This window comes from Entelurus aequoreus, linkage group LG04 (genome assembly GCF_033978785.1).
Source record: "Entelurus aequoreus isolate RoL-2023_Sb linkage group LG04, RoL_Eaeq_v1.1, whole genome shotgun sequence".
NCBI lineage: Eukaryota > Metazoa > Chordata > Actinopteri > Syngnathiformes > Syngnathidae > Entelurus > Entelurus aequoreus.
In genome coordinates, this window is record NC_084734.1 from 8,148,187 (window position 1) to 8,174,252 (window position 26,066).

General features: G+C 40.5%; 1 protein-coding gene and 1 long non-coding RNA gene across 2 annotated transcripts in view; both read left to right on the forward strand.

Moving 5' to 3' along the window:
- Positions 1-26,066, forward strand: part of LOC133648240 (neuronal acetylcholine receptor subunit beta-2-like) — a 438,894-nt gene that overhangs the window by 288,271 nt on the left and 124,557 nt on the right. The window lies entirely within an intron of this gene.
- Positions 19,154-25,523, forward strand: LOC133647720 (uncharacterized). The gene is made up of 3 exons (XR_009825754.1): positions 19,154-19,277; positions 19,350-19,449; positions 24,891-25,523. It is a non-coding gene; the product is annotated as an uncharacterized LOC133647720 (long non-coding RNA).

Here is a 26,066-nt window from a genome sequence, read left to right on the forward strand (position 1 = left end):
GTTTAGAATATTTTCGTTACCTAATTTACATACTTGACACATGTCTCTAATATTTTAATTACCTAATTTACATACTTGACACATGTCCCTAATATTTTGGTTACCTAATTTACATACGCTACACATGTCCCTAATATTTTGGTCACCTAATTGACATACTTGACGCATGTTCAGAATATTTTGGTTACTTAATTTACATACTTGACACATGTCCCTAATATTTTGGTCACCTAATTTACATACTTGACACATGTCCCTAATATTTTGGTCAACTAATTTACATACTTGACACATGTTTAGAATATTTTGGTCACCTAATTTACATAATTGACGCATGTTTAGAATATTTTGGTTACTTAATTTACATACTTGACACATGTCCCTAATATTTTGGTCACCTAATTTACATACTTGACACATGTCCCTAATATTTTGGTCAACTAATTTACATACTTGACACATGTTTAGAATATTTTGGTCACCTAATTTACATAATTGACGCATGTTTAGAATATTTTGGTAACTTAATTTACATACTTGACGCATGTTTAGAATATGTTGGTAACCTAATTTACATACTTGACGCATGTCCCTAATATTTTGGTCACCTAATTTACATACTTGACACATGTCCCTAATATTTTGGTTACCTAATTTACATACGTGACACATGTCTCTAATATTTTGGTCACCTAATTTACATACTTGACGCATGTTCAGAATATTTTGGTCACCTAATTTACATACTTGACGCAGGTTTAGAATATTTTGGTAACCTAATTTACATACTTGACGCATGTTCAGAATATTTTGGTTACTTAATTTACATACTTGACACATGTTCCTAATGTTTTGGTTACCTAATTTACATACTTGACACATGTCTCTAATATTTTGGTCACCTAATTTACATACTTGACACATGTCCCTAATATTTTGGTCACCTAATTTACATACTTGACGCATGTTTAGAATATTTTGGTAACCTAATTTATATACTTGACGCATGTTTAGAATATTTTGGTTACCTAATTTACATACTTGACACATGTCCCTAATAGTTTGGTTACCTAATTTACATACGTGACACATGTCCCTAATATTTTGGTCACCTAATTTACATACTTGACGCATGTTTGGAATATTTTGGTCACCTAATTTACATACTTGACACATGTTTAGAATATTTTGGTCACCTAATTTACATACTTGACGCATGTTCAGAATATTTTGGTTACTTAATTTACATACTTGACACATGTCCCTAATATTTTGGTCACCTAATTTACATACTTGACACATGTCCCTAATATTTTGGTCACCTAATTTACATACTTGACACATGTTTAGAATATTTTGGTCACCTAATTTACATACTTGACGCATGTTCAGAATATTTTGGTCACCTAATTTACATACTTGACACATGTCCCTAATATTTTGGTCACCTAATTTACATACTTGACGCATGTTTAGAATATGTTGGTAACCTAATTTACATACTTGACGCATGTTTAGAATATTTTGGTTACCTAATTTACATACTTGACACATGTCTCTAATATTTTAATTACCTAATTTACATACTTGACACATGTCCCTAATATTTTGGTTACCTAATTTACATACGTGACACATGTCCCTAATATTTTGGTCACCTAATTTACATACTTGACACATGTTTAGAATATTTTGGTCACCTAATTTACATACTTGACGCATGTTCAGAATATTTTGGTTACTTAATTTACATACTTGACACATGTCCCTAATATTTTGGTCACCTAATTTACATACTTGACGCATGTTTAGAATATTTTGGTAACCTAATTTACATTCTTGATGCCTGTTTAGAATATTTTGGTTACCTAATTTACATACTTGACACATGTCTCTAATATTTTAATTACCTAATTTACATACTTGACACATGTCCCTAATATTTTGGTCACCTAATTTACATACTTGACACATGTCCCTAATATTTTGGTTACCTAATTTACATACTTGACACATGTTCCTAATGTTTTGGTTACCTAATTTACATACTTGACACATGTTTCTAATGTTTTGGTTACCTAATTTACATACTTGACACATGTTTCTAATGTTTTGGTTACCTAATTTACATACTTGACACATGTTTCTAATGTTTTGGTTACCTAATTTACATACTTGACGCATGTCCCTAATATTTTGGTTACCTAATTTACATGACAAATGTTCCTAATTTTTTGGTTACCTAATTTACATACTTGACACATGTTCCTAATTTTTTGGTTACCTAATTTACATACTTGACACATGTTCCTAATATTTTAGTTACCTAATTTATATACTTGACACATGTTTCTAATATTTTGCTTACCTAATTTACATACTTGACACATGTTCCTAATATTTTGGTTACCTAATTTACATACTTGACACATGTTCCTAATATTTTAGTTACCTAATTTACATACTTGACGCATGTTTCTAATATTTTGCTTACCTAATTTACATACTTGACACATGTTCCTAATATTTTAGTTACCTAATTTACATACTTGACACATGTTTCTAATATTTTGCTTACCTAATTTACATACTTGACACATGTTCCTAATATTTTAGTTACCTAATTTACATACTTGACACATGTTTCTAATATTTTGCTTACCTAATTTACATACTTGACACATGTTTCTAATATTTTGCTTACCTAATTTACATACTTGACACATGTTCCTAATATTTTGGTTACCTAATTTGCATACTTGACACATGTCCCTAATACTTTGGTTACATTATAGATGCATGACACATGTTCCTAATGTTTTGCTTACCTAATTTACATACTTGACACATGTTCCTAATATTTTGGTCACCTAATTTACATACTTGACACATGTTTTTGTTTTTGTTTAATGTTCCTAACGAACAAGCGGTGCCACCGTGAGACTTTCCTCAAATGTTGTCCCGTGTCCACTGAATGTCTGCTCTTAAACAGCTGCTACTGAAAACACTTTTTTTACTTTTAAGTGCAATGACCGTACAGTTGCATTCCGGTCAGAGCAAAGAGGAGACGCACACCCACTCTGCCTAGCTTTACAGTGTCAGATGATGTTTCATCACAGTCCCGCTTCAAATAAAATCAACCGCGGTACCTTTGTTGGTAGAGCGGCCCTGCCAGCAACTTAAGAGTTCCAGGTTCGATCCCTGTTCCACCATCCTAGTCACTGCCGTTGCGTCCTTGGGCAAGACACTTTATCCACCTGCTCCCAGTACCACCCACACTGGTTTAAATGTAACTTAGATCATGGCTTTCGCTATTTAAAATGCTTTGAAGCACTAGAGAAAAGCGCTATATAAATATAATTCACTTCACTAAACCTCAATGAGCCAGTCAGTAGATTTGGTTCCTTCGTGATTATCACAACCCTTCAGTCTTTTGATCATATTTAAATACTCTAACATTTACCGATGTAGGACAAAGAAAAATACAACTGAACTCAGAATTAACAGAAGCAAATCAATTTACAATTATTATTTTGTTTTCCTGTCCAGCCACTCAGACAAATCATATGGTTGATGTATGTCAGGTTCAAACACTGATGACATCTATTAAACAAGACAAGAAGCAAGGAATTAAACACAGACAGAATTCAATTTAGCTCATTGAGGAGAAACATCTGGGCTGTAGTCTTTGTACAGTCTTCCACCACGCTCTGACGAAAGGTCGCACGCCTCCTCTTTTATTTGGACTTTCCCTGATTACATGGCAACAGCTGTTTCTAAAGGGAGGGGGGTCGTAAACAGCCGTCGCCTTTTCAAAGAAAAGGTGCCTGGAGGGGGGTTCAGCCCCTGCTTCCTCTCCGCTTTGTAGATCTCGGGTCAAGACAAAATCTTCCTGTGGATTACAATAGATCAAAGAAACCGACACCTTCATGTCGCTATTGACGGAAGGAGATTTTTCACCTATATCCATATTTAAGTGTTACTTCTTTACTTCCATAGTCATATTACAAAATAGCTAGTATTCTTCCTTCTTTCTCTCTCATAGTAATGTGTGTCGGCCTTCTAGCAGTGGAATGCAGGGAGTAGAGATAACTCGGGGAGTAGTCTAAACAACGAGGGTGGGAGCGAGGGACAGAGGGAAGAACACAGGAGTTCCGGGGTCTTGGGGGGAGATCGATCTAGGCTGGGCTAGGAAACACTTACTGTACTGGATGGGTCTCACGTTTGTCTTCAAAGCTTTGAGAATAAACCACAAAATACCAACTACTGCCTGGTGATGAATTTAAACTTCAGCTTATGTGCCATAAAAATAATTTGGGAGTGACCAGCACCTTAAAATCCCTGGGAGGAAGAGCTGGTCAACGCAACAATTTGGGGGCTCGTCCAGGATTGCTGCGTATGAATATATCTAAAAAAAGCCTTTTTTAAAAGCGTCCACAGTCTGTGGTGCCCTCAGGTGGTCAGGGAGAGCGTTCCACAGACTTACATTCATGTTTGGCGCAGCTGGACCGGAGCAGGAGGGGATAGAAAGAAGAATAAAAAAGGAAGAAAGAGGGTGAAATTGTGGACACGAGGGGGATAAGACAGAGAGACAACAACAACAACATAATCAGCATTCATTTACACTCCCGCCAAGTTATTCCTCATTCCTACAAGAGTCCATTGAGATGAATTATGCACATGAGTCAGTGATGTCATTCAGCAACTTCTAGCAATTTTCATGACCGCCAAAAGCTATTTTCCTTACTCAGTAGTCGGCAAGACTGGAAGATGACGAGAGATCCGAGGAGGTTGCGGTACCGAGATACAAATGGAGATAACAGATGCGGAGGGCGAGACAGAAGAGAAAACAGTGGAGATGATTTGTAATTTGTGGTTAGTTAATACGAGCACGAGGAAGCCACAGTGCAGGGAGAGCTGCTGAAGGTGTCTTAAGGAATACATCGACATTAAAGCAGTTCTTTTCAAACGCATCATGCCAGTAAAGTCTCACTCTTTCTGAAAGTCGGCAGTTCTGTTAAACTTCTACCGAGTCTAACTTTATAACGCTAGACGTGCATGCACTATATTGCCAAAAGTATTTGGCCACCTGCCATATGAACTTGAAAGTGCCATCCCGTGGAATTGTCCAACATGTTTTGTTATCCCGGAGCATTCAAAGTTCCTTTCACTGGAACTAAGGGGCCAAGCCCCAACTCCTGAAAAACCAACCCCACACCATAATTCCTCCTCCACCAAATTTCAATGCACAATGCAGTCTGAAATGTGGCGTTCTGCCGGCAACCTCCAAACCCAGACTGGTCCATCAGATCCACTATGGACTGGACTCTCACTATTATGTTAGATCCACTATGGACTGGACTCTCACTATTATGTTAGATCCACTATGGACTGGACTCTCACTATTATGTTAGATCCACTATGGACTGGACTCTCACTATTATGTTAGATCCACTATGGACTGGACTCTCACACTGCTATGTTAGATCCACTATGGACTGGACTCTCACACTATTATGTTAGATCCACTATGGACTGGACTCTCACACTATTATGTTAGATCCACTATGGACTGGACTCTCACACTATTACGTTAGATCCACTATGGACTGGACTCTCACTATTATGTTAGATCCACTACGGACTGGACTCTCACACTATTATGTTAGATCCACTATGGACTGGACTCTCACACTATTATGTTAGATCCACTATGGACTGGACTCTCACACTATTACGTTAGATCCACTATGGACTGGACTCTCACTATTATGTTAAATCCACTATGGACTGGACTCTCACACTATTATGTTAGATCCACTATGGACTGGACTCTCACTATTATGTTAGATCCACTATGGACTGGACTCTCACACTATTATGTTAGATCCACTATGGACTGGACTCTCACACTATTATGTTAGATCCACTATGGACTGGACTCTCACACTATTACGTTAGATCCACTATGGACTGGACTCTCACTATTATGTTAAATCCACTATGGACTGGACTCTCACACTATTATGTTAGATCCACTATGGACTGGACTCTCACACTATTATGTTAGATCCACTATGGACTGGACTCTCACACTATTATACTAGACCCACTCGACGTCCATTGCATCAGGTCTCCCCTGGGGGGGGGGGGGGGGGTGGTTACCCACATCTGCGGTCCTCTCCAAGGTTTCTCATAGTCATTCACATTTTTCCTTGCCCTTATGTAGGCTCTGAACCGAGGATGTTGTCGTGGCTTGTGCAGCCCTTTGAGACACTTGTGATTTAGGGCTATATAAATAAACATTGATTGATTGATGATTGAAAACAATTGCCCAGGCCTGGACTATCACATACTCTATAAACAACAACAACATGGTAGCATCTTATAGTCCTCATGACGGCTCGCAGGAAATGCCGAGGATGAAGTTAGAAGAAAGCCGAATCTTTTCGATAACCCCAATGTGTCTCGGGAGTGTAGAACGGCAATGGAGGAGGACTGGTGTGACCTTCACTGTCAGCACGTGTGACCTTCACTGTCAGCACTGGGCCGCTGCACAGCTCCACAGAGCACGAGGGTTACACAACGCCGTTTGAGTCCAGTGGAACACAGCATGTTCTGTGGCTTCCTGACGTCACAATGACTCACTGGGCCACAACATTAGGTACACCGATTCAGCCCTGACACAGTCTCAGAGGTCCCACAGGACTTCATTTGTCCTCCCAGTCTAGCCTTGACACTGGAATACGGAATGTTTGAAGTAGCAGTAAGGTGGGGAAAGAAGTTGACTTTATATGCTTACCGTATTCGTGTTACATTGTATTCATTAAGACCAAATCCAATCGTGTTTACATTCCGCAAAGTATGTAAAAAGACAGTCGAAACGTCACAAAATGCCACAAATTCAATCAATTAATGTTTATTTATGTAGCTCACATGAGGGCAAGGAAAAACTCACAACCCCAATGGGACGTCGATGTGAACGACTATGAGAAACCTTGGAGAGGACCGCATATGTGGGTGACCCCCCCTCTAGGGGAGACCTGATGCAATGGACGTCGAGTGGGTCTGACATAATAGTGTGAGAGTCCAGTCCATAGTGGATCTAACATAATAGTGTGAGAGTCCAGTCCATAGTGGATCTAACATAATAGTGTGAGAGTCCAGTCCATAGTGGATCTAACATAATAGTGAGAGTCCAGTCCATAGTGGATCTAACATAATAGTGTGAGAGTCCAGTCCATAGTGGATCTAACATAATAGTGTGAGAGTCCAGTCCATAGTGGATCTAACATAATAGTGAGAGTCCAGTCCATAGTGGATCTAACATAATAGTGTGAGAGTCCAGTCCATAGTGGATCTAACATAATAGTGTGAGAGTCCAGTCCATAGTGGATCTAACATAATAGTGAGAGTCCAGTCCATAGTGGATCTAACATAATAGTGTGAGAGTCCAGTCCATAGTGGATCTAACATAATAGTGTGAGAGTCCAGTCCATAGTGGATCTAACATAATAGTGAGAGTCCAGTCCATAGTGGATCTAACATAATAGTGTGAGAGTCCAGTCCATAGTGGATCTAACATAATAGTGTGAGAGTCCAGTCCATAGTGGATCTAACATAATAGTGAGAGTCCAGTCCATAGTGGATCTAACATAATAGTGAGAGTCCAGTCCAAATTGGATCTAACATAATAATGTGAGAGTCCAGTCCATAGTGGATCTAACATAATAGTGTGAGAGTCCAGTCCATAGTGGATCTAACATAATAGTGTGAGAGTCCAGTCCATAGTGGATCTAACATAATAGTGTGAGAGTCCAGTCCATAGTGTATCTAACATAATAGTGAGAGTCCAGTCCATAGTGGATCTAACATAATAGTGTGAGAGTCCAGTCCATAGTGGATCTAACATAATAGTGAGAGTCCAGTCCTTAGTGGATCTAACATAATAGTGTGAGAGTCCAGTCCATAGTGGATCTAACATAATAGTGAGAGTCCAGTCCATAGTGGATCTAACATAATAGTGAGAGTCCAGTCCATAGTGGATCTAACATAATAGTGAGAGTCCAGTCCATAGTGGATCTAACATAATAGTGAGAGTCCAGTCCATAGTGGATCTAACATAATAGTGTGAGAGTCCAGTCCATAGTGGATCTAACATAATATTGTGAGAGTCCAGTCCATAGTGGATCTAACATAATAGTGTGAGAGTCCAGTCCATAGTGGATCTAACATAATAGTGAGAGTCCAGTCCATAGTGGATCTAACATAATAGTGTGAGAGTCCAGTCCATAGTGGATCTAACATAATAGTGAGAGTCCAGTCCATAGTGGATCTAACATAATAGTGAGAGTCCAGTCCAAATTGGATCTAACATAATAATGTGAGAGTCCAGTCCATAGTGGATCTAACATAATAGTGTGAGAGTCCAGTCCATAGTGGATCTAACATAATAGTGTGAGAGTCCAGTCCATAGTGGATCTAACATAATAGTGTGAGAGTCCAGTCCATAGTGGATCTAACATAATAGTGAGAGTCCAGTCCATAGTGGATCTAACATAATAGTGTGAGAGTCCAGTCCATAGTGGATCTAACATAATAGTGAGAGTCCAGTCCTTAGTGGATCTAACATAATAGTGTGAGAGTCCAGTCCATAGTGGATCTAACATAATAGTGAGAGTCCAGTCCATAGTGGATCTAACATAATAGTGAGAGTCCAGTCCATAGTGGATCTAACATAATAGTGAGAGTCCAGTCCATAGTGGATCTAACATAATAGTGAGAGTCCAGTCCATAGTGGATCTAACATAATAGTGTGAGAGTCCAGTCCATAGTGGATCTAACATAATAGTGTGAGAGTCCAGTCCATAGTGGATTTAACATAATAGTGTGAGAGTCCAGTCCATAGTGGATCTAACATAATAGTGTGAGAGTCCAGTCCATAGTGGATCTAACATAATAGTGTGACAGTCCAGTCCATAGTGGATCTAACATAATAGTGTGAGAGTCCAGTCCATAGTGGATCTAACATAATAGTGAGAGTCCAGTCCATAGTGGATCTAACATAATAGTGTGAGAGTCCAGTCCATAGTGGATCTAACATAATAGTGAGAGTCCAGTCCATAGTGGATCTAACATAATAGTGTGAGAGTCCAGTCCATAGTGGATCTAACATAATAGTGTGAGAGTCCAGTCCATAGTGGATCTAACATAATAGTGTGAGAGTCCAGTCCATAGTGGATCTAACATAATAGTGTGAGAGTCCAGTCCATAGTGGATCTAACATAATAGTGTGAGAGTCCAGTCCATAGTGGATGTAACATAATAGTGTGACAGTCCAGTCCATAGTGGATCTAACATAATAGTGTGAGAGTCCAGTCCATAGTGGATCTAACATAATAGTGAGAGTCCAGTCCATAGTGGATCTAACATAATAGTGTGAGAGTCCAGTCCATAGTGGATCTAACATAATAGTGAGAGTCCAGTCCATAGTGGATCTAACATAATAGTGTGAGAGTCCAGTCCATAGTGGATCTAACATAATAGTGAGAGTCCAGTCCATAGTGGATCTAACATAATAGTGTGAGAGTCCAGTCCATAGTGGATCTAACATAATAGTGAGAGTCCAGTCCATAGTGGATCTAACATAATAGTGTGAGAGTCCAGTCCATAGTGGATCTAACATAATAGTGAGAGTCCAGTCCATAGTGGATCTAACATAATAGTGAGAGTCCAGTCCAAATTGGATCTAACATAATAATGTGAGAGTCCAGTCCATAGTGGATCTAACATAATAGTGTGAGAGTCCAGTCCATAGTGGATCTAACATAATAGTGTGAGAGTCCAGTCCATAGTGGATCTAACATAATAGTGTGAGAGTCCAGTCCATAGTGGATCTAACATAATAGTGAGAGTCCAGTCCATAGTGGATCTAACATAATAGTGTGAGAGTCCAGTCCATAGTGGATCTAACATAATAGTGAGAGTCCAGTCCTTAGTGGATCTAACATAATAGTGTGAGAGTCCAGTCCATAGTGGATCTAACATAATAGTGAGAGTCCAGTCCATAGTGGATCTAACATAATAGTGAGAGTCCAGTCCATAGTGGATCTAACATAATAGTGAGAGTCCAGTCCATAGTGGATCTAACATAATAGTGAGAGTCCAGTCCATAGTGGATCTAACATAATAGTGTGAGAGTCCAGTCCATAGTGGATCTAACATAATAGTGTGAGAGTCCAGTCCATAGTGGATTTAACATAATAGTGTGAGAGTCCAGTCCATAGTGGATCTAACATAATAGTGTGAGAGTCCAGTCCATAGTGGATCTAACATAATAGTGTGACAGTCCAGTCCATAGTGGATCTAACATAATAGTGTGAGAGTCCAGTCCATAGTGGATCTAACATAATAGTGAGAGTCCAGTCCATAGTGGATCTAACATAATAGTGTGAGAGTCCAGTCCATAGTGGATCTAACATAATAGTGTGAGAGTCCAGTCCATAGTGGATCTAACATAATAGTGTGAGAGTCCAGTCCATAGTGGATCTAACATAATAGTGTGAGAGTCCAGTCCATAGTGGATCTAACATAATAGTGTGAGAGTCCAGTCCATAGTGGATCTAACATAATAGTGTGAGAGTCCAGTCCATAGTGGATGTAACATAATAGTGTGACAGTCCAGTCCATAGTGGATCTAACATAATAGTGTGAGAGTCCAGTCCATAGTGGATCTAACATAATAGTGAGAGTCCAGTCCATAGTGGATCTAACATAATAGTGTGAGAGTCCAGTCCATAGTGGATCTAACATAATAGTGAGAGTCCAGTCCATAGTGGATCTAACATAATAGTGTGAGAGTCCAGTCCATAGTGGATCTAACATAATAGTGAGAGTCCAGTCCATAGTGGATCTAACATAATAGTGTGAGAGTCCAGTCCATAGTGGATCTAACATAATAGTGTGAGAGTCCAGTCCATAGTGGATTTAACATAATAGTGAGAGTCCAGTCCATAGTGGATCTAACATAATAGTGTGAGAGTCCAGTCCATAGTGGATCTAACATAATAGTGTGAGAGTCCAGTCCATAGTGGATCTAACATAATAGTGTGACAGTCCAGTCCATAGTGGATCTAACATAATAGTGTGAGAGTCCAGTCCATAGTGGATCTAACATAATAGTGAGAGTCCAGTCCATAGTGGATCTAACATAATAGTGTGAGAGTCCAGTCCATAGTGGATCTAACATAATAGTGAGAGTCCAGTCCATAGTGGATCTAACATAATAGTGTGAGAGTCCAGTCCATAGTGGATCTAACATAATAGTGTGAGAGTCCAGTCCATAGTGGATCTAACATAATAGTGTGAGAGTCCAGTCCATAGTGGATCTAACATAATAGTGTGAGAGTCCAGTCCATAGTGGATCTAACATAATAGTGTGAGAGTCCAGTCCATAGTGGATGTAACATAATAGTGTGACAGTCCAGTCCATAGTGGATCTAACATAATAGTGTGAGAGTCCAGTCCATAGTGGATCTAACATAATAGTGAGAGTCCAGTCCATAGTGGATCTAACATAATAGTGTGAGAGTCCAGTCCATAGTGGATCTAACATAATAGTGTGAGAGTCCAGTCCATAGTGGATCTAACATAATAGTGTGAGAGTCCAGTCCATAGTGGATCTAACATAATAGTGTGAGAGTCCAGTCCATAGTGGATCTAACATAATAGTGTGAGAGTCCAGTCCATAGTGGATCTAACATAATAGTGAGAGTCCAGTCCATAGTGGATCTAACATAATAGTGTGAAAGTCCAGTCCATAGTGGATCTAACATAATAGTGTGAGAGTCCAGTCCATAGTGGATCTAACATAATAGTGAGAGTCCAGTCCATAGTGGATCTAACATAATAGTGTGAGAGTCCAGTCCATAGTGGATCTAACATAATAGTGTGAGAGTCCAGTCCATAGTGGATCTAACATAATAGTGAGAGTCCAGTCCATAGTGGATCTAACATAATAGTGTGAGAGTCCAGTCCATAGTGGATCTAACATAATAGTGTGAGAGTCCAGTCCATAGTGGATCTAACATAATAGTGAGAGTCCAGTCCATAGTGGATCTAACATAATAGTGTGAGAGTCCAGTCCATAGTGGATCTAACATAATAGTGTGAGAGTCCAGTCCATAGTGGATCTAACATAATAGTGAGAGTCCAGTCCATAGTGGATCTAACATAATAGTGAGAGTCCAGTCCAAATTGGATCTAACATAATAATGTGAGAGTCCAGTCCATAGTGGATCTAACATAATAGTGTGAGAGTCCAGTCCATAGTGGATCTAACATAATAGTGTGAGAGTCCAGTCCATAGTGGATCTAACATAATAGTGTGAGAGTCCAGTCCATAGTGTATCTAACATAATAGTGAGAGTCCAGTCCATAGTGGATCTAACATAATAGTGTGAGAGTCCAGTCCATAGTGGATCTAACATAATAGTGAGAGTCCAGTCCATAGTGGATCTAACATAATAGTGAGAGTCCAGTCCATAGTGGATCTAACATAATAGTGAGAGTCCAGTCCATAGTGGATCTAACATAATAGTGAGAGTCCAGTCCATAGTGGATCTAACATAATAGTGTGAGAGTCCAGTCCATAGTGGATCTAACATAATATTGTGAGAGTCCAGTCCATAGTGGATCTAACATAATAGTGTGAGAGTCCAGTCCATAGTGGATCTAACATAATAGTGAGAGTCCAGTCCATAGTGGATCTAACATAATAGTGTGAGAGTCCAGTCCATAGTGGATCTAACATAATAGTGAGAGTCCAGTCCATAGTGGATCTAACATAATAGTGAGAGTCCAGTCCAAATTGGATCTAACATAATAATGTGAGAGTCCAGTCCATAGTGGATCTAACATAATAGTGTGAGAGTCCAGTCCATAGTGGATCTAACATAATAGTGTGAGAGTCCAGTCCATAGTGGATCTAACATAATAGTGTGAGAGTCCAGTCCATAGTGGATCTAACATAATAGTGAGAGTCCAGTCCATAGTGGATCTAACATAATAGTGTGAGAGTCCAGTCCATAGTGGATCTAACATAATAGTGAGAGTCCAGTCCTTAGTGGATCTAACATAATAGTGTGAGAGTCCAGTCCATAGTGGATCTAACATAATAGTGAGAGTCCAGTCCATAGTGGATCTAACATAATAGTGAGAGTCCAGTCCATAGTGGATCTAACATAATAGTGAGAGTCCAGTCCATAGTGGATCTAACATAATAGTGAGAGTCCAGTCCATAGTGGATCTAACATAATAGTGTGAGAGTCCAGTCCATAGTGGATCTAACATAATAGTGTGAGAGTCCAGTCCATAGTGGATTTAACATAATAGTGTGAGAGTCCAGTCCATAGTGGATCTAACATAATAGTGTGAGAGTCCAGTCCATAGTGGATCTAACATAATAGTGTGACAGTCCAGTCCATAGTGGATCTAACATAATAGTGTGAGAGTCCAGTCCATAGTGGATCTAACATAATAGTGAGAGTCCAGTCCATAGTGGATCTAACATAATAGTGTGAGAGTCCAGTCCATAGTGGATCTAACATAATAGTGAGAGTCCAGTCCATAGTGGATCTAACATAATAGTGTGAGAGTCCAGTCCATAGTGGATCTAACATAATAGTGTGAGAGTCCAGTCCATAGTGGATCTAACATAATAGTGTGAGAGTCCAGTCCATAGTGGATCTAACATAATAGTGTGAGAGTCCAGTCCATAGTGGATCTAACATAATAGTGTGAGAGTCCAGTCCATAGTGGATGTAACATAATAGTGTGACAGTCCAGTCCATAGTGGATCTAACATAATAGTGTGAGAGTCCAGTCCATAGTGGATCTAACATAATAGTGAGAGTCCAGTCCATAGTGGATCTAACATAATAGTGTGAGAGTCCAGTCCATAGTGGATCTAACATAATAGTGAGAGTCCAGTCCATAGTGGATCTAACATAATAGTGTGAGAGTCCAGTCCATAGTGGATCTAACATAATAGTGAGAGTCCAGTCCATAGTGGATCTAACATAATAGTGTGAGAGTCCAGTCCATAGTGGATCTAACATAATAGTGAGAGTCCAGTCCATAGTGGATCTAACATAATAGTGTGAGAGTCCAGTCCATAGTGGATCTAACATAATAGTGAGAGTCCAGTCCATAGTGGATCTAACATAATAGTGAGAGTCCAGTCCAAATTGGATCTAACATAATAATGTGAGAGTCCAGTCCATAGTGGATCTAACATAATAGTGTGAGAGTCCAGTCCATAGTGGATCTAACATAATAGTGTGAGAGTCCAGTCCATAGTGGATCTAACATAATAGTGTGAGAGTCCAGTCCATAGTGGATCTAACATAATAGTGAGAGTCCAGTCCATAGTGGATCTAACATAATAGTGTGAGAGTCCAGTCCATAGTGGATCTAACATAATAGTGAGAGTCCAGTCCTTAGTGGATCTAACATAATAGTGTGAGAGTCCAGTCCATAGTGGATCTAACATAATAGTGAGAGTCCAGTCCATAGTGGATCTAACATAATAGTGAGAGTCCAGTCCATAGTGGATCTAACATAATAGTGAGAGTCCAGTCCATAGTGGATCTAACATAATAGTGAGAGTCCAGTCCATAGTGGATCTAACATAATAGTGTGAGAGTCCAGTCCATAGTGGATCTAACATAATAGTGTGAGAGTCCAGTCCATAGTGGATTTAACATAATAGTGTGAGAGTCCAGTCCATAGTGGATCTAACATAATAGTGTGAGAGTCCAGTCCATAGTGGATCTAACATAATAGTGTGACAGTCCAGTCCATAGTGGATCTAACATAATAGTGTGAGAGTCCAGTCCATAGTGGATCTAACATAATAGTGAGAGTCCAGTCCATAGTGGATCTAACATAATAGTGTGAGAGTCCAGTCCATAGTGGATCTAACATAATAGTGTGAGAGTCCAGTCCATAGTGGATCTAACATAATAGTGAGAGTCCAGTCCATAGTGGATCTAACATAATAGTGTGAGAGTCCAGTCCATAGTGGATCTAACATAATAGTGTGAGAGTCCAGTCCATAGTGGATCTAACATAATAGTGTGAGAGTCCAGTCCATAGTGGATCTAACATAATAGTGAGAGTCCAGTCCATAGTGGATCTAACATAATAGTGTGAGAGTCCAGTCCATAGTGGATCTAACATAATAGTGAGAGTCCAGTCCATAGTGGATCTAACATAATAGTGAGAGTCCAGTCCATAGTGGATCTAACATAATAGTGTGAGAGTCCAGTCCATAGTGGATCTAACATAATAGTGTGAGAGTCCAGTCCATAGTGGATTTAACATAATAGTGTGAGAGTCCAGTCCATAGTGGATCTAACATAATAGTGTGAGAGTCCAGTCCATAGTGGATCTAACATAATAGTGTGAGAGTCCAGTCCATAGTGGATGTAACATAATAGTGTGACAGTCCAGTCCATAGTGGATCTAACATAATAGTGTGAGAGTCCAGTCCATAGTGGATCTAACATAATAGTGAGAGTCCAGTCCATAGTGGATCTAACATAATAGTGTGAGAGTCCAGTCCATAGTGGATCTAACATAATAGTGAGAGTCCAGTCCATAGTGGATCTAACATAATAGTGTGAGAGTCCAGTCCATAGTGGATCTAACATAATAGTGTGAGAGTCCAGTCCATAGTGGATCTAACATAATAGTGTGAGAGTCCAGTCCATAGTGGATTTAACATAATAGTGAGAGTCCAGTCCATAGTGGATCTAACATAATAGTGTGAGAGTCCAGTCCATAGTGGATTTAACATAATAGTGTGAGAGTCCAGTCCATAGTGGATCTAACATAATAGTGTGAGAGTCCAGTCCATAGTGGATCTAACATAATAGTGTGAGAGTCCAGTCCATAGTGGATGTAACATAATAGTGAGAGTCCAGTCCATAGTGGATCTAACATAATAGTGTGAGAGTCCAGTCCATAGTGGATCTAACATAATAGTGAGAGTCCAGTCCATAGTGGATCTAACATAATAGTGTGAGAGTCCAGTCCATAGTGGATCTAACATAATAGTGTGAGAGTCCAGTCCATAGTGGATCTAACATAATAGTGTGAGAGTCCAGTCCATAGTGGATTTAACATAATAGTGAGAGTCCAGTCCATAGTGGATCTAACATAATAGTGTGAGAGTCCAGTCCATAGTGGATCTAACATAATAGTGTGAGAGTCCAGTCCATAGTGGATCTAACATAATAGTGTGAGAGTCCAGTCCATAGTGGATCTAACATAATAGTGTGAGAGTCCAGTCCATAGTGGATCTAACATAATAGTGAGAGAGTCCAGTCCATAGTGGATCTAACATAATAGTGTGAGAGTCCAGTCCATAGTGGATCTAACATAATAGTGTGAGAGTCCAGTCCATAGTGGATCTAACATAATAGTGTGAGAGTCCAGTCCATAGTGGATTTAACATAATAGTGAGAGTCCAGTCCATAGTGGATCTAACATAATAGTGTGAGAGTCCAGTCCATAGTGGATCTAACATAATAGTGTGAGAGTCCAGTCCATAGTGGATCTAACATAATAGTGAGAGAGTCCAGTCCATAGTGGATCTAACATAATAGTGTGAGAGTCCAGTCCATAGTGGATCTAACATAATAGTGTGAGAGTCCAGTCCATAGTGGATCTAACATAATAGTGTGAGAGTCCAGTCCATAGTGGATTTAACATAATAGTGTGAGAGTCCAGTCCATAGTGGATCTAACATAATAGTGTGGGAGTCCAGTCCATAGTGAATCTAACATAATAGTGTGGGAGTCCAGTCCATAGTGGATCTAACATAATAGTGTGAGAGTCCAGTCCATAGTGGATCTAACATAATAGTGTGAGAGTCCAGTCCATAGTGGATCTAACATAATATTGTGAGAGTCCAGTCCATAGTGGATCTAACATAATAGTGTGAGAGTCCAGTCCATAGTGCATCTAACATAATATTGTGAGAGTCCAGTCCATAGTGCATCTAACATAATATTGTGAGAGTCCAGTCCGTAGTGGATCTAACATAATAGTGTGAGAGTCCAGTCGATAGTGGATCTAACATAATAGTGTGAGTCCAGTCGATAGTGGATCTAACATAATAGTGTGAGAGTCCAGTCCATAGTAGATCTAACGTAATATTGTGAGAGTCCAGTCCATAGTAGATCTAACGTAATATTGTGAGAGTCCAGTCCGTAGTGGATCTAATATAATATTGAGAGAGTCCAGTCCGTAGTAGATCTAACATAATATTGTGAGAGTCCAGTCGATAGTGGATCTAACAAAATAGTGTGAGAGTCCAGTCCATAGTGGATCTAACATAATAGTGTGAGTCCAGTCCATAGTGGATCTAACATAATAGTGTGAGAGTCCAGTCCATAGTGCATCTAACATAATAGTGTGAGAGTCCAGTCCATAGTGGATCTAACATAATAGTGTGAGAGTCCAGTCCATAGTGGATCTAACATAATAGTGTGAGAGTCCAGTCCATAGTGGATCTAACATAATAGTGTGAGAGTCCAGTCCATAGTGGATCTAACATAATAGTGTGAGAGTCCAGTCCATAGTGGATCTAACATAATATTGTGAGAGTCCACTCCATAGGGGATCTAACATAATAGTGTGAGAGTCCAGTCCATAGTGGATCTAACATAATATTGTGAGTGTCCAGTCCATAGTAGATCTAACGTAATAGTGTGAGAGTCCAGTCCATAGTGGATCTAACATAATATTGTGAGTGTCCAGTCCATAGTGGATCTAACATAATAGTGTGAGAGTCCAGTCCATAGTGGATCTAATATAATATTGAGAGAGTCCAGTCCGTAGTAGATCTAACATAATATTGTGAGAGTCCAGTCCATAGTGGATCTAACATAATAGTGTGAGAGTCCAGTCCATAGTGGATCTAACATAATAGTGTGAGAGTCCAGTCCATAGTGGATCTAACATAATATTGTGAGAGTCCAGTCCATAGTGGATCTAACATAATATTGTGTGAGTCCAGTCCATAGTGGATCTAACATAATATTGTGAGAGTCCAGTCCATAGTGGATCTAACATAATAGTGTGAGAGTCCAGTCCATAGTGGATCTAACATAATAGTGTGAGAGTCCAGTCCATAGTGGATCTAACATAATAGTGTGAGAGTCCAGTCCATAGTGGATCTAACATAATAGTGTGAGAGTCCAGTCCATAGTGGATCTAACATAATAGTGTGAGAGTCCAGTCCATAGTGGATCTAACATAATATTGTGAGAGTCCAGTCCATAGTGGATCTAACATAATATTGTGAGAGTCCAGTCCATAGTGGATCTAACATAATAGTGTGAGAGTTCAGTCCATAGTGGATCTAACATAATATTGTGAGAGTCCAGTCCATAGGGGATCTAACATGATAGTGTGAGAGTCCAGTCCATAGTGGATCTAACATGATAGTGTGAGAGTCCAGTCCATAGTGGATCTAACATAATAGTGTGAGAGTCCAGTCCATAGTGGATCTAACATAATAGTGTGAGAGTTCAGTCCATAGTGGATCTAACGTAGCGTGAGTGTCCAGTCCATAGTGGATCTAACATAATAGTGTGTGAACACTAGTAAGGTTGTAAATACTGTATAGAGTAGGCTAACCCATGTGGTTCCTGTGGATGGGAACATAATTACTGTAGTGACTAAATAACAGTTACTGAAACACACAGTGATTCATTTGGATGAATCTATGTCAACTCTGTTGATCATTTTTCAATTTTTTTTTTGCTATTTTTTGCATGTTCAATTGCTGAAAAACCAGGTCTTTAAGGGGTGGGGGTAGTCCCCCCTTGTCCTTGCCCCCCAGACACCTGGCTTATTTTCAGTCTTCTTCATTAAGTTCAAATCACATGCCTGCTAGTAACGAGCCACTTCACATTCTTCCAACGGCGTTGCAACGATGGGAACAGTGACTAATTAAATGAATCGTTACTGGGAAAAAAAGCTACTAGCAAACTGTATATGTCACAACATATTTTAGGTTGTCCTCCATCCCTAGTCCCTAAGTGAACTGAATTGTACCTTGATGCTATCGATCTTCTGCCGCAGGCTCTCCTTAATCTCGCTGAGCGTCTCGGTGAGGCCAAACTGCGAGGTCTGACCAAGGGCGACATCGAGCAGCTTCCTTCTTATCGCTTCAACCCAAATAACCACCAGTCGGAACAAACACTGTAAGTGACCGTGGCACACGTAACATGTCCACATGTAGGCGCTCTGTGTTGCTAAATCCGCTTGTCTTCCAGCTGCGTGGTGTGTATGAGTGACTTTGAGTCTCGACAACTGCTGCGAGTTCTCCCCTGCAGCCACGAGTTCCACGGCAAGTGTGTGGACAAGTGGCTGAGGGTAAGTGCTGGGTGGTACAACATACACCATCCCAATCCTAACTGGCAGGCAATAATGTAGCGTTTGGTCCTGCATGTTGCGTTACAATTTGAAATTTACCGTATTTTTCGGACTATAAGGCGCACTTAAAATCCTTTCATATCCTCAAAAATCGACAGTGCGCCTTAATACCTGGTGCGCCTAATGTACGGAATAATTCTGGTTGTACTTACTGACCTCGAAGCAATTTTATTTGGTACATGGGGTAATGATAAGTGTGACCAGTAGATGGCAGTCACACATAAGAGATACGTGTAGACTACAATATGACTCAAGTAAACAACACCAACATTTTGAATGTTCCATTAAAAATAAAGAACATTACACACGGCGCTCCAAAATTTGTCAAACTGTTTTAGTATGGCTGTCAGGTTCAAACACTGATGACATCTATTAAACAGACAAAGAAGCAAGGAATTGAACAGAGACAGAATGAAATTTGGCTCAATTGAGGAGAAACGTCTGGGCTGTACTCTTGTGCAGTCTCCCACCACGCTCTGACGAAAGATTGTACGCCTCCTCTTTTATTTGGACTTTCCCTGATTACATGGCAATGGCTGTTTCTAAGGGAGGGGGGTCGTAAACAGCCATCGCCTTTGGTTACAAAACAGTTCAAAGAAAAGGTCGTAAAAAAGTTCAAAGAAAAGGTGCCTGGAGGGGAGTCAGGCCCTGCTTCCTCTCCGCTTTGTAGATCTCGGGTCAAGACAAAATCTTCCTGTGGATTACAATAGAAGAAAGAAACCGACGCCTTCATGTCGCTTCCCATCGTACACAGTGGAGTTTTACAAGCCTTCTGCTTGGTAGGATCAAAGACAGCTTTTGTCTGCTCGCCAGGCGAGCTGAACTCAATGTAACACAAAGTTTTGTGATAACTTAGATACAATTATTCTATCAATGACTTTGAAGCCGCACCGCTTGATGGATTGTCGGCCCATTACGGCTACCGTAGTCAGAGATACGAGTATTACTATGGTGTGTGTATAAGGACCGCAAAATGGCACCCATTAGCAGACGTATTATCTGGTGTTTTGTTTCACAATATTATGCAAAACCAACTTTTCTTACCTTCTGGTACCTGCTGATCTGTATTTGGGATCTGCATAAGTCCTGAAAATGTGCGCACTTCCGCCACTGTAGTCGATAAGATTTTTCTTTTTCCTCTATCTTCTTATGTGACATTCATCCTCCGCTGTTGCCATTTCTAATATAAAGTAGTGTATAGTTATTACTTATATCTGTCAGTAAACTCACCATGAAAGCGCTAAAACATACCGGTGTAGTGAGTTTACATTATTCACCCAAGGAACTTTAGTTATTAGAAAGTTCCGGTCGGACACATTTTCGGCCTTGTTGTTGCACTAGTGAGCCACGGATGAGGAGATGCTGCTCCGTTATTGATTGAAGTAAAGTCTGAATGTCATTAAAACAGTTAGCGCCATCTTTTGACACTTCTTCCACTCCCGTCCTTGCACGCAACACCGCTACAACAAAGAGAGGACGCCGTCGAAGTGGAGACACGTAAATAAGACCGCCCACAAAAGCGACTGTCAGAAAGCGACTTGAAGATGATGTGTAAAACATAGGGGTGTAACGGTACACAAACATTTCGGTTCGGTACGTACCTCGGTTTAGAGGTCATGGTTCGGTTCATTTTCGGTACAGTAAGAAAACAACAAAATATTAAATTTTTGTTTATTTACCAAATTTGCAAAATCTTCCACCAAAAATATTTTTCTTAGTGTAATATTTGATGTGAAGTAATGGGAACCTTGGATAGATCAATAATTCATAATAACATTGATTTTGATTCAATATTATGTTTTGAGCAATGACAGTTTGAAAGAAAGAAAAAAAACTACTTTGTTTTATTAGTTGACATTGCAACTTTTTCTAAATTACATTTAACCTTTTAAGCTTTTTTATTTCACTTTTGTTATGTTTTTGTTTATTTTAATAGTATTTTTAGAATGTGCCGTGGGCCTTTAAAACATTAGCTGTGGGCTGCAAATGGCCTCCGGGGCACACTTTTGACACCCCTGCTATAGATAATAAAAAATTAAATGTGATAAATCTATGGATAAAAAGCAGAGCCTGGCGACGCATGCGCGTTTATCATAACTCTCTCTGTCTCTGCCCCTCCCTCACCAATGCTGCTGTTTGTTTTGTTTTTAACCCCTTCTTAACCCTGAACGTACATTGAAAATACACGCAACCCTAACTCAAAATGCCGGACATTTGAGGCATTTAAGAAACTCCGCCCGGACAGCTCCGCAAAAGAGGCCATGTCCGGTGAAAAGAGGACGTATGGTCAGTCTATCCTAGCCCGTTAGCTGCTAGCATGCCGTGTGTTGTGCCTTGGTGTGCATTGTTTACACAACGTGTGTTACGCTACTTAAAGGCCTACTGAAATGAAATGTTCTTATTCAAACGGGGATAGCAGATCCATTCTATGTGTCATACTTGATTATTTCGCGATATTGCCATATTTTTGCTGAAAGGATTTAGTAGAGAACATCGACGATAAAGTTCGCAACTTTTGGTCGCTGATAAAAAAAAGCCTTGCCTGTACCGGAAGTAGCATGACGTCGCAGGTTGAAAGGCTCCTCACATTTCCCCGTTGTTTACACCAGCAGCGAGAGCGATTCGGACAGAGAAAGCGACGATTACCCCATTAATTTGAGCGAGGATGAAAGATTCGTGGATGAGGAACGTGAGAGTGAAGGACTAGAGTGCAGTGCAGGACGTATCTTTTTTCGCTCTGACCGTAACTTAGGTACAAGGGCTCATTGGATTCCACACTTTTTCCTTTTGCTATTGTGGATCACGGATTTGTATTTTAAACCACCTCGGATACTATATCCTCTTGAAAATGAGAGTTGAGAACGCGAAACGGACATTCACAGTGACTTTTATCTCCACGACAATACATCTGCGAAGCACTTTAGCTACGGAGCTAACGTGATAGCATTGTGCTTGAATGCAGATAGAAACAAAAGAAATACGCCCCTGACTGGAAGGATAGACAGCAGATCAACAATACTACTATCAGGAGACACCGAACCAAACACTGGACCTGTATCCACACGGTTAATGCTGTACCGCTTGGCGAAGCCTAGCAATGCTATTGCTAACGACGCCATTGAAGCTAACTTAGCTACGGGACCTCGTCAGAGCTATGATAAAAACATTAGCTATCCACCTACGCCAGCCCTCATCTGCTCATCAACACCCGTGTTCACCTGCGTTCCAGCGATCGATGGCGCGACGAAGGACTTCACTCGATCATCGATGCGGTCGGCGGCTAGCGTCGGATAGCGCGTCTGCTATCCAAGTCAAAGTCCTCCTGGTTGTGTTGCTGCAGCCAGCCCCTAATACACCGATCCCACCTACAGCTTTCTTCTTTGCAGTCTCCATTGTTCATTAAACAAACTGCAAAAGATTCACCAACACAGATGTCCAGAATACTGTGGAATTTTGCAATGAAAACAGAGCTTTTTTGTATTGGGATACAATGTGTCCCAATACTTCCGCTTCAACGATTGACCTCACGCGCAAACGTCATCATACATAGACGTTTTCAACCGGAAGTTTCCCGGGAAATTTAAAATGTCACTTTATAAGTTAACCCGGCCGTATTGGCATGTGTTGCAATGTTAAAGGCCTACTGAAATTATTTTTTTTAATTTAAACGGGAATAGCAGATCCATTCTATGTGTCATACTTGATCATTTCGCGATATTGCCATATTTTTGCTGAAAGGATTTAGTAGAGAAAATCGACGATAAAGTTCGCAACTTTTGCTCGCTGATAAAAAAAAAAGCCTTGCCTGTACCGGAAGTAGCGTGACGTCACAGGAGCTATGATTCCTCACAATTCCCCGTTGTTTACAATGGAGCGAGAGAGATTCGGACCGAGAAAGTGATGATTACCCCATTAATTTGAGCGAGGATGAAAGATTCGTAGATGAGGAACGTTACAGTGAATGACTTGAGAGGCAGCGATGGACGTATCTTTTTTCGCTCTGACCGTAACTTAGGTACAAGCTGGCTCATTGGATTCCACACTCTCCTTTTTCTATTGTAGATCACAGATTTGTATTTTAAACCACCTGGGATACTATATCCTCTTGAAAATGAGAGTCCAGAACACGAAATGGACATTCAGTGCCTTTTATCTCCACGACAATACATCGGCGAAATGCTTTAGCTACGAGCTAACGTGATAGCATCTTGCTTTAACTGCATATAGAAACAAAAGAAATAAACCCCTGACTGGAAGTATAGATAGAAAATCAACAATACTATTAAACCGTGGACATGTAAGTACACGGTTAATGCTTTCCAGGCTGGCGAAGGTTAACAATGCTGTGCTAACGACGCCATTGAAGCTAACTTAGCAACCGGACTGCACAGAGCTATGCTAAAAACATTAGCTCTCCACCTACGCCAGCCAGCCCTCATTTGCTCATCAACACCCGTGCTCACCTGCGTTCCAGCGATCGGCAGAAGGACGAAGGACTTCACCCGATGCGTTTGGCGGCCCGGAGACGTAGGAAGTCAAGGTGAAGTCGGCGGCTAGCGCGGCTAGCGCTCCAACAAAGTCCTCCTGGTTGTGTTGCTGTAGTCCGCTGCTAATACACCGATCCCACCTACAACTGTCTTCTTTGCAGCCTTCATTGTTCATTAAAAAAATTGCAAAAGATGTCCAGAATACTGTGGAATTATGAAATGAAAACAGAGCTTTTTGTATAGGATTCTACGGGGTACCATAACTTCCGTTACTTGGACTTCGTCACGCGCATACGTCATCATACCGCGATGTTTCAGCCGGATATTTCCCGGGAATTTTAAAATGTCACTTTATAAGTTAACCCGGCCGTATTGGCATGTGTTGCAATGTTAAGATTTCATCATTGATATATAAACTATCAGACTGCGTGGTCGCTAGTAGTGGCTTTCAGTAGGCCTTTAAGATTTCATCATTGATATATAAACTATCAGACTACGTGGTCGCTAGTAATGGCTTTCAGTAGGCCTTTAATATGTCCGTGTGGAAACTCGTTCTGTACACATCCGAACCGAACCGGAACCCCCGTACCGAAATGGTTCAATACAAATACACGTACCGTTACACCCCTAGTAACAACATTTTGAGCAAAGAACCACCATTACATGTTTTTTAGACCAAAAATCATAATATGACTCCTTTAATGCGCCTTATAATCCGGTGCGCTTTTTGTATGAAAACAGACGTGACTAGACCCGCTCATCGCCAGTGCGCCTTATAATCCGGTGCGCCCTATGGTCCGTAAAACACAGTAGGCGCTCTACTGGCTGCTTGTGCATTTAGCGGGCTGTCAACCTGGCGACGTGAACTGAAGCTCCGCCTCCTCTTTCCCACAGGCCAATCGGACGTGTCCCATCTGCCGAGCCGACGCCTCAGAGGTTCAGAGAGACTCTGAATGATCACACTCCAATGTAGAATGTCTTAGACATGTTCAGCACTGCCTGTCTCATCTGTTTTGACATGAGCATTATTGCAGACACACATCACTTCCTGAGCATACTCCTCCTTACTGCGCGCGTGTGTGCGTGTGTGTGTGTGTGCGCGTCACATACAACTTCTCATGAGTGAGTGATTCTATTCTTCTTTCATGCACTATTTGTCTTTATGTACATACAGTATTCCGTGTGTGTTATGAAATTAACTCCTCTACGTTGACATGAAGGGTCCACTCCCCCACTATTCTTCTCAGTTAACCTAACTAATCAGTGTGTTTCTGTCTATAAAGCTGATAATGAATGGGCAACTTTTCTCCCTTTTATACCGCGAGTGTGATAGTCCTGCCTGGCATTTACCTCATTCTTGTCTTAACTTGTTACTAGCACTTCACAGCACTCATTCAAAACTAAGCACATATATATATATATATTTGGTCCCTTTTATTTTCTTAGTTTGTGACTTTGCAGTGGCACATGATATATGAATATATCTATATATATATACTGTATAAATGTATGAATCTGTATACCAAATAAAAGGCTTGATATGAACTTTTTAAACTTTAACTTTTTGTATTTCCCTTAGCGCAGTCGTACTTTTGAGGTCTAAAAAATGAACAGAATTTACCATCCATCCATCCATCTTCCGCTTATCCGAGGTGGGGTCGCGGGGGCAGCAGCCTAAGCAGAGAAGCCCAGACTTCCCTCTCCCCAGCCACTTCGTCCAGCTCTTCCCGGGTGATCCTGAGGCGTTCCCAGGCCAGCCGGGAGACATAGTCTTCCCAACGTGTCCTGGGTCTTCCCCGTGGCCTCCTACCGGTCGGACATGCCAGGAATTTACCAGAGAAAGTAAAACAAAATTATTGTCCATTCATCCATTTTCTAAATTTTTTTTACAGTCCCGTAGTATGAATAATAAAGCTGGTCCACAGGTAAACAATTTGAGCCCCTGCATGATGGGCGTGTCCTATGGCTGCCCCACCTCCGGCAAAAACCGGAAGTGCCTGTTAATTACCCGCTTGGGTATTTTATTTTTTTTAAACAGTCTCTAAACCAATCTTAAGGTAAGTAAAGCTA